Below are 10,265 nucleotides of genomic sequence, written 5' to 3' on the forward strand. Positions count from 1 at the left end.
GCACAGGAACATAAAAACCACAGAATTTTAATGAGTTGGATGGTGATTCTTTCTGTAGACTAGAAATTCTTTCTGAAAGATTTTACTAGATTATCTTTGGGGTTGTAGGTGCCCAAAGCTTGGAAAGTTCATCCTGAGAATTATTTTTAAATGTCTTCTATTTTCTAAGCAAAAATCCTAATTTCTTTGGCTGGGTCTCATCTGACATTCTAAGAATTCCTTCATTTAATTTCCCACTTTGTGCTTACATAGAAAAGGCCCTTGACACCTAAGAGGTAACAAGAATGATTACTATGGAATAAAATATGCTGAGAGGATTCTTTCCTCAACACTTTCAGCATTTTATATGCAAGTACCACCCTACCTCTCAAAATGTGAAAAATTAATAGCAAATTATATTAACAATTATTAAAGTGAATGTCAGCATTTCTGCTACCTATTACTTGACTAAGAGGTTTTCAATAGAGTATAATGACCATTGAAGGCACTCAGAAGTTTTTCCAGTTTGGAAACTAAACTGATTCTCCACCAAAGGATCAAGGCTCTCATAGAAGGCATTATATGGCCTGATCTTGCCCAAAGCTGATGTGGAAATGCAGATTGAAAGTCTGATGGAAGGATATACCAAGTAAATCTTTCTTCTTTCTTATTTCATTTTTATCTTCTACTCAAATGAAGTTAGGGATAATGTGAGTAAATTCTTCTGCCATTATGTTTGAATTCCTTGGAGATTGTTTCCAAGTGAAGAAATTAAAGTCCAGCCATCTGTTGTAGAGATGGACCCTAGACCCAGAGCTGATCTTGCCTGGTTCCTCAATGACAAGAAACTCACTATGAAGGTACGACCAGCCAAAATCACCAAGATGCTTCAATGAGGCTCAACAACAAGGTAAACTAGCAGCACACTCAGTGTCAGAAGATCTTGAGCAGAGTGCAACAAGTAGGCTGCTGCTTCTGCTGCTTGTGATTCTAAAGATGAAATGGAACAGAATTGAGTTTTTAATGCCTTGGAACCAGAACAGTCTACATACAGCATCTGTGGTACTTAAAAACTTCCCCCTAGGTAAACACACCACACACCAACTGCCCGCTCAGACAATTTTGTAATTTCATATGAATTCTCAGCAATAGGTCTCAAACACATGTTGCCTAGTGATGTTTATTGTTGAAGCTTGTAAGAAAAATCCAAGAACTTAAGAATTCTTCACTTAGCAACTTAGGCAAGAAATTTTCCACGGAATACATGAAAAAAAATAGAATTAGTAGCCAAATTATGAACTGCCCATGTCAGGCCTTGTTTTGCAAATACTACAACCACAGAATTTGCTGAGCTCCCAAGAATGTCAGCACGAGATGCTATTAGGGAGATGCTGGCTCACATTCAGAATGAGATCACCTATTCTCTGCCCAAGTAGGTGGTAAGGCAGGTTCCTGTCTGAAAGCTTAAGAAAATAAATCTAGATAAAATGCCTGCAAGTAGGTCAGCTAGAAATCTACTAAGCATCGAGAAATATACTGGGAGAGATTGAGGCAAGGGGTGACATTGTCCATAAAGAAATGTACTCTTTACCTGACTTATGTAACTGCAACCCCTCCATACTTCATCTTTATGATTATAATTTTTTAAGTATACTGGGAGAGAGTGAGGGAAGGGCTGACACTGTCACAAAATAAATGTACTCCTTACCTGACATGTGTCACTATAATCCCTCTGTACATCACCTTCATAAACAATAAAAAATAATTTTAAAAATAAGTATGTAAGCTCCTTTTTAACCAAAGGAGATTTAATACACTTAAACTTGAACAACAATCAATTTTCACCTACACACTAAAAACCTAAGATTGTTAGTGATAAGCCTTTACTTCATCCAGTTGTTTCAGGACCCAGGAAATTAGGAACAAAGACAGCAGCAGCAATTATCTTCTTCTTTTTTTAATTCCTGTTTTTTATTGTTATTATAAAGGTGATAATACAGAGGGGTTACAGTCACATAAGTCAAGTAATGAGTATATTTCTTTTTGGACAATGTCACCCCTTCCCTTGCTCTCTCCCAGAGCATTAATCTTCTAAAAGGAGCACATCAGAAGCTTTCATTAAACTAATCATGCATTAGCAAGTTGCTGTATCTTACATGGACCCAGTCCTCATTCTCAGGTTATCTCTAAACTCACTATGTAACCTCAGGTAAGTCAGTCTCCTGCAAGACTCCATCTCTAGACCTCATTGTTTTCTTCATCTATAAAACAAGGGAGTTAATGATCCCTAAGGGACTTTTTTGCTCAAAAATTTTGTAGCTCTGTGCAATCAAATCAAAAAAAGGAAAAAGAAGGAAAGAAACTATCAAGGTGGCAGAATTCATGCCACAGGGAATTGAAATTAGATCAGATTTACCATAATTCAAGCAGTTTCCCTGAAATTTTTGAATACATAACATCTCAATGTCAGAATTAAAAGCAGAATACAGTACCCTCATTCCTGGCACCACAGACATTTGGGGCTGGTGATTCCTTGGGTTAGGGATGGCTATTCTGTAGGCTCCAGGAAGCTGAGCCCCACTAGCTATAGCCTTGTAATAGTTGACTACCAAAAATGTCTCCAAATCTTGCCAGAAGCTAGAATGCCTGCTGAGGATCACAGCTCTACCCCCTAGGAAGGCAGGAACTTCCTACTCCATGCTCACTGTGAACGCAGTTAGGTGAGAAAGACTCAGGGAGCCTGAGATGCCCTCCTTCTCAGGAAATCACAAAATCCCACCCGTATAAAATAAGACATCTATTTGGAAAGGTCCTCTCTGGTTTGCTTGAAAGAGGAAGGGTTAGAAGAGAAAAGATAACTGTACAATATATATTCTTTTCTTGCAAAGTAAGTGGTAATAAACCTCCAGTACTAATCTCCCTATATAATTCTGCTGGAAGTGGAGCTGTGGCTCAAGTGGTATAGAATGTAAGCCTTGGGCACAAAGCTCAGGACAGCACTCAGGCTGAGGTCAAGCCCCAGGACAGACACAAAAAATAAAAATTGAAAAAATAAAACCTCCCCTTGAAGGCAGCCTGGCAAAATCAAAGCCAGATCCCACTCAGCTGTCAGAGACCTAAGTCCAGGTGAACACCCTGAAGACCCAGCTCCTTCAAGTCCAGGGCAACAGCAAGAGCACAAACACGGGCGACATGCAGCTTTTAGACTTCAAAGCATGCCTACAGAATGAAGGTGATCGAACACTGCTCTCCTCACGCTGCAGATGAGGACACGAAGACACAGAACCATGAACTAACATATCCAAGGAAGCTACTAAGCAACCTTTCCCACTTTCCAGCCTAGGCAGTCCAGTTCCAGAGTCCCTGCTCTTGCTGCCATGGTAACTTTCTTTCCCTAGTTCTGAAATAGTGCTGACTGCCTTGACTGTCTCCTTCACAAGTCACCGGTTTGTGTCAACTTGTAGAAGTCTCAAAGACAATGGCTTTGGAAAGAAACTGAGCCTGTGGCACCTGTGTGTCAACATAGCACCCAATTTCGTATCTGGCGTCGTCGGCAATGAGCAGACAGGCGCCAAGCCACCAGCAAGTTATGACATCTGAAAAAAACAATTGAGAAGGAGCTGAAGCTAGAAGGATTAATATAACGAGTTTTTTTCTCGAGGGAAGAATATTAAAAAATATATTTGTAAAAGGTGTGGCTGAGTGTGGCAATCACTGATCCACTATTCTCACCCTGCCAAATATGTTTCTTTTCATACAGGCTGGATTAATTCATGAAAGTTCATTTGCTTACAAATGTAAATGTTTGTAATTTAGGGCAAAAGATATCTGAAAATAAATTATACTTCTTTTCTGAATAAGCTAATAAGATAAGAAGCAAAATATTTTTTAAAAACAAAACAATAAAAAAATTCACAAATTTCAGAACACTTCGTATCTCTGAAGAGCATAGTACTTCAGACCACAGTTGGCAGGAAATCGGCAAATGTATTAAGCACTCAACCTACAAATGAAGTATGGGGACTAAAAGCAAGCAAGCTGAATGAAACTACAAGATCCTGAGTTCAGGCCCCAGTACTGGCACATACACAAAAACACATAAAATGCATACACATATTTACACACAGGCTAACTATACAAAAGTACAACAACAAAAAAAATACAGCATAATTCTCAAAGGTATACCGAGTGCTGGGCACAGTGGCTCACACCGCTAATCCTAGCTATTCAAGAGATTGAGATCTAAGAATAAAGGTTGAAGGCAGTCAAGGCACAAAGCCATAAGACTCTTATCTCCAAATAATCACCAAAAAGCCAGAAGTTGAAGTATATTCAAGTGATAGAACACTAGCCTTGACAGCTCCCAGGTCCTGAGTTCAAACTCCACTAACAGTGCAAAGGAAAAAAGGGAATTGGGGTGGGAAGAATATCATTTACTCTGTAAGACTCATCTAAGAGAACCGAAAGTGTTTCTCTTGACTCCAATGACCAGCTCATTCATGGTATGAATCTTGTGGCTACTTTCCATCCCAAAGGTAATGTTTTTTGAGAGTAAAAACTACACTTTGTTAAATGGCAGCTCCTTTGTACAACTACTTAAAGATAATAATAAAAAAGAAAAAGAAAAAACTAAAACACAACTATTAAAAAAAACCTACAAACCCCAGCATTTTCTTCAAATGTGCAACCTTATTTGCAGGAATAGAAGTATTATATTCATACAAAGTGACATAATCTGTGGATATAATTAAGTTGCCTTAAGCTGAATAATTGTTGAATGTCTTTTATCTAAACACAGTCTTACGCCCTAAAGGATTATCATTCCATCCTAAACATGCAACAATAATACCTAAGTGAGCAACTCCTATCCTAATTATACCATTAGAAAATCAAAACAAACTTGGACTTGCAATGAACATTGCCAGAACTCAAGATATATTTTCAAAAGAAGTGTAAAAAGAATCGATTCCCTTTTAGTACAGAATTTTAAAAGTCAATAAATTATTATATACTCTAACAACAATAAAACAAATTGATTTAAGAACATAAGGGATTATTAGGGAAGGAACAAGGAAGGAGGACACAAAGAGGAGAAGAGGGTAGAAGGAAATGTAAACATGATCTAGTATCATCTATGCATGTATGGAAGTGTCACAGAGAAATCCATTAATTTGTATAATTAATATGCATTAATAATTATAATCATAAAAAGAGTGCCTATTCTGATGTTCATCCATTTGTCTAACAACATTAAGTACAAAAATCTAAGGGCTTGGTAAGGAGATAGAGTTAGAGCAAGTTCCAAAGAGATTGTAAGACACATACTGTCCACCCTTAGGAAGTTTGCAATCCAATGAGAACAGTAGATAAAACTCATAAACAGGGGCTGGGAAGGTGGCTCAGTGGTAGAGCACTTGCCTTGCATGCCTAAGGCTCTGGGTTCGATTCCTCAGCACCACATAAGCAAAAAGAAAAAAGCCGGAAGAGGCGCTGTGACTCAAGTGGTAGAGCACTAGCCTTGAGCTGAAGAGCTGAGGGACAGCACCCAGGCCCAGAGTTCAGTCCCCACGACCGGACCCAAAAAAAAAAAAAAACTCAAAAACATCAAGATGCTGGTTAGTATTTAGACTTGTAGTGGGATGTGGAGGTGTAAAGTGTTGGTGCTAGGCTTGAATTTGGTGGCAAGGTACTGTCCCTGAGTTCTTTGGCTCAGGCTAGCACTCTACCAATTGAGCCACAGCTCCACTTCTGGTTTTTTGGTGGCTAGTAGGAGATAAGAGTCTTATAGACTTTACTGTCCAGACTGGCTTTGAACCTCAATCTTCAGATCTTAGCCTTCTGAGTAGCTAGTATTACAGACATGAGCCACCTGCACCCAGCTTGTATTTAGATGTTTTTAAGGCAGTGTATTCCTGGTTACTGGAAGAGTTGGAGAGGTTATGAATGTGGTAGAAATGATGTAAATATTGAATGAAATATAAGAACAATTTTCCTACCCTTTTATCCTAGACTGTATTGCTGTCCTTTTTATTTTTGTAAATGTCACCTAATAGCTCATCCATTTTCTCTCTTTCAAATAATTATGTAATAGATGCTCTGTTTACAAACACATAATGAAAGTGATTTTTTTCAAAACAGGCTTACAATCTAGTTAAGGGGAAAGCAATTACCCAGGGTGTTTAACCTCACTTTAAAGTTGTGGACTTGGAGATAATGATGGAAGGGGTGACGCTGAAGAAGATGCATTGTACAACTAAACTGACATGTTCAATTGAAACCCCTTTGAACAAATAGAAGTTTTGTTCATCGATGGTAGATCCTAGGTATCTGCAGACATATGGCTCCAAGAAGACCACCATGTCCAGGATGCATAAAGTATCATTCTTTAGATGTTACTTTCCCTAAAGACATGGGTCCTCCAAAGCTAGGAGCCCTAACAAAGCTAAAATTTTCATGTCATCATTTATACTAAGCATTATTACTTGCCATTTGGGGCTTGGGAGAAATACTGTAACTTTTTAGATACCTTAGTGTGAGGCACCATTTGCTTGTTGATAAAGCAGATCACACAATGATTTAAGCACATCTGAGGATAATATGGGATAGACTGAGAGCATCTCTGCATAGCTGAGCTGTGGAATGGGCATGAGGATTTAAATTGGTTTTGAAGGAAGATGGTAACAGACTTCAGAGTTGAAGCTGCTGAAGTTACTAGGACTGAGTAAGGAGAATAAACACTGCATTCAAAGGCAATCTACATGGTCCAACTCTAACAGGATTGGCTACTTTAGTAACTCATATAGTCAAACAGGCTGACGAGTATTTGATGGACAGTACTATAGCAAAACAAGCAAGGGTTCAAATACAGAATCACACCTGGTGCTAGTGGCTCAGGCCTGTAACCCTAGCTACAGAGAGGCTGAGAACTGAGGATCTTGGTTCAAAGCCAGCCTGTGCAGAAAGTCCATGAGACTCTTATCTACAATTAACCACCACTGGAAGTGGAGCTGTGGCTCAAAGTGGTAGAGTGCTAGCTTTCAGCAAAAAGATCTCAGGGTCAATGCCCAGGTACTTAGTTCAAGTCCTACAACCAACAGAAAAAAAAAAGAATAAAGGGTCATGTGAGTAGATGGACAGTCACATTCTGTTGGAAGATCTCCATTTGTATCTTGAAGATAAAGCCTACTTTACAGGATATAACTTTACCTAAGCAGATATCCTATTATACTGCACTGGGTGTCAGTAAACAAGGCAGGAAGAGAAAGCATCAGGGAAAATATGAGAAAAAGTACATCTCAAGGCTAAGTCTTTGGTTGGAGAAATTGCCCTGTTTTCTTGTTGTGTATTCTTGAACTACAGCGACTAAGAATGAGGTGAGCCTCACATGACATGCAGGAGCCAGCCTGCATGTGGCTTATCCTGCTTCATCAGTCCACACAAAATGCATGTACAGGGCATAGGATGCACGTATAAGCATTTCTCAAACATACCGAAAACCTGCCACACTACTTTGCATGGAGTTCCCTGACCCATGAAACACAAGATTCACCCTATCCTGTGGAGGCATGCTCCTGTGAATAGAAAGATCAACAATATAACAAAAAAGGGACCAGCCCATAAAGGCCTGTCATTCAGAACCAATTTTTTAACTTAAACAAAATCTTTTACTTGCTGTCTAGTTCTGCCTCTCTAATCCTATTAGAATGCATACTTGATTTAAAAAGCGGTATCTGAAGCTGCAAAAGAAACTATACTTCATAAGCAAAAGACTACCTAAGCTCTATGATTAAAAGGTAAGTTGGATGTTTCTATTTGAAGCAAAGTAAGAGGCTGGGAATGTAGGTTAGTGATAGAGTACTTACCTAGCATGCATGAAGCCCTGGGTTTGATTTCTCAGTACTACATAAACAGAAAAACCAGAAGTGGCACTATGGCTCAAGTACCCTTGAGCAAAAGAAGCTCAGGGACAGTGCCCAGGCCATGAGTTCAAGCCCTAGAACTGATGAAAGAAAGAAAGAAAAAGAAAGAAAGAAAGAGAGAAAGAGAGAGAGAGAGAGAGAGAGAGAAAGAGAGAGAGAGAGAGAAAGAGAGAGAAAGAAAGAGAAGGAGAGAAGGAAAGAGAAAGAGAGGAAGAGAGGAAGAGAGGAAGGGAGGAAGGGAGGAAGGGAGGGAGGGAGAGAGGGAGGGAGGAAGGGAGGAAGGGAGGGAGGAAGGGAGGAAGGGAGGAAGGGAGGAAGGGAAGAAGGGAGGAAGGGAAGAAGGGAGGAAGGAAGGAGAAAGAAAAGAAATTCATAATTACAAATGTCTAGAGGGAAAAGCCGTTTTGCCTAAACTGTGTGTTATATGCCATATGCACACACATACATATACAACATATATATACTTACTCAGAGATACACTATATATATATATATATATATGTATATATATATATATATATGTACATAGGTATCCCATAACATTATGTTATAAACTTCAAATTTACATCGGAAAAATGTATGTAAAAAGTAAACATTCTAATTAAAAGAAAGGAGGGTCTAGGTGCCCATGGCTCATGCCTGTAATCCTACTTATTCAGGAAGCTGAGATGTGAAGATTATGATTTGAGGCTAACTGGGGTTCCAATTAATTACCAAAAAAAAATGGAGCTGTGGTCCCAAGTGGTAGAAAGCTATCCTTCAGCATCAAAGCTCAGGGACAGTGCCCAGGTGCTGAGTTCAAGCCCCACGACAGGCACCGAAATAATAATAATAAAGAAAAAAGGAGAAAAGTATCTTATTTTTAACTGAGCCTCTTATTTTTATTAACACATCTAATTATACAAAATAGTGGGCTTTGTTATCACATTGTCATACACATTTATAAAGTATTTTGATCATATTTACATCCTCATTACCCACATTTATTCATCCTCACCCCTCTTGCTGATCCTTTTCCTACTCAATAATAACCCCTCTCCTCTGTATGCATTTCTCATTTTTATTTGATTCCACATATAAGGGAAAAAAGCCTGTGATACTCTTCTGAGCCAGTCAGTTAAACCCAAATCTCAAATCTGCTCTGTCCAATCCATTAGCCATTAGCCACATACTATTGAGCACTTTGAATTTTTTTCATTTTTTTTTGCAATAATAGAAATCAAATCTATTACCTTGCAGCCCCAGTCTGCTTTGCAAATTTTAATGTGACTTATGCAAATTTAGATAGGCTAGAAGTATAAAATACATTTTTAATTTCAAAGACAGTATCAAAAATAAAGAATTTAAATAATGTGTTATTATATTTTGGGGTATACTGGGTAATGTAAAATATGATATTGAAATTAATTTCATCCACTTCCTTTTATACCTTTTGATATGGCTGCTAGAATGTTGAAAATTAAATATGTGGTTTGCCCTTGTGGTATATATCAGCTTGCTGTTCAAGGGCACTGTTTTAGGGCTCTAGGAAATATCTGTTCAAAATGCAGATTGCAGCCTGGTGGCATGGTTCAATTGGTAGAGATCCTGAGCTGAATCCTCAGTACTGCCAAAAAAAATGAAGATAACATAATAAAACGCAGACTGCCAGAACCAGCCTCCACATAATCTAGTTCAGCTCTCTCTCTATTTTAGGCAGACCTTAGCAGAAGCTAGGTAAAGTAACCAGAGGGTGTAATTTATTGCTTCTGAATATAATTTGAGTTTAATTTGTCACTTCTTTCTCTTTCCTATCCTAAGTAGCTAATTCTCTTCATATTTCACAGTTTCAAGTATCAACAAAAACAATCCATTTGGCCTGGATAACTTCTGTGCCCCTCTAAAGGAGAGCTTTTTATATCAGGCTACTCTGACCCACCAATAAATTGTCAAATTGTGACTGGTGGTGAATGTGGAGGAAGGAGGGTACAGAAATAACCTGGACCCTCTCCAAGGGTTGGGGATCAGCCCAAACTTTGTTTGGGGAAGATTGTGGAAATGCCTGATACAGACTAGCCTGTCCAGAAATATGTTCATTGAGAAATTAAAAGAACAAGATATACATGCAAAGGCATTGTGAGAAACGGAGCTAAGATCCCAACTACCCCTCTCCCATGCTCTCTATACAATTCAACCAACAGCCACAAATCCATTCACAAAAATGTTTCAGTCCTATTTGAATTCATTCATGTTGGTCAGATCGAACAAAGAATTGGGGGAGAGGGGGTGTCAAGGAGATAATGGAGAAGCAGATGGAGCAATGGACTACAGCCAAGCAATCAAAGTTCCAGTCCCAAAGATGCCATTTACCTCACCAAATGACCTTGA

The sequence above is a fragment of the Dipodomys spectabilis genome, unplaced genomic scaffold (assembly GCF_019054845.1).
Source record: "Dipodomys spectabilis isolate Male_0828 unplaced genomic scaffold, ASM1905484v1 ptg000018l, whole genome shotgun sequence".
Taxonomy (NCBI): Eukaryota; Metazoa; Chordata; class Mammalia; order Rodentia; family Heteromyidae; genus Dipodomys; species Dipodomys spectabilis.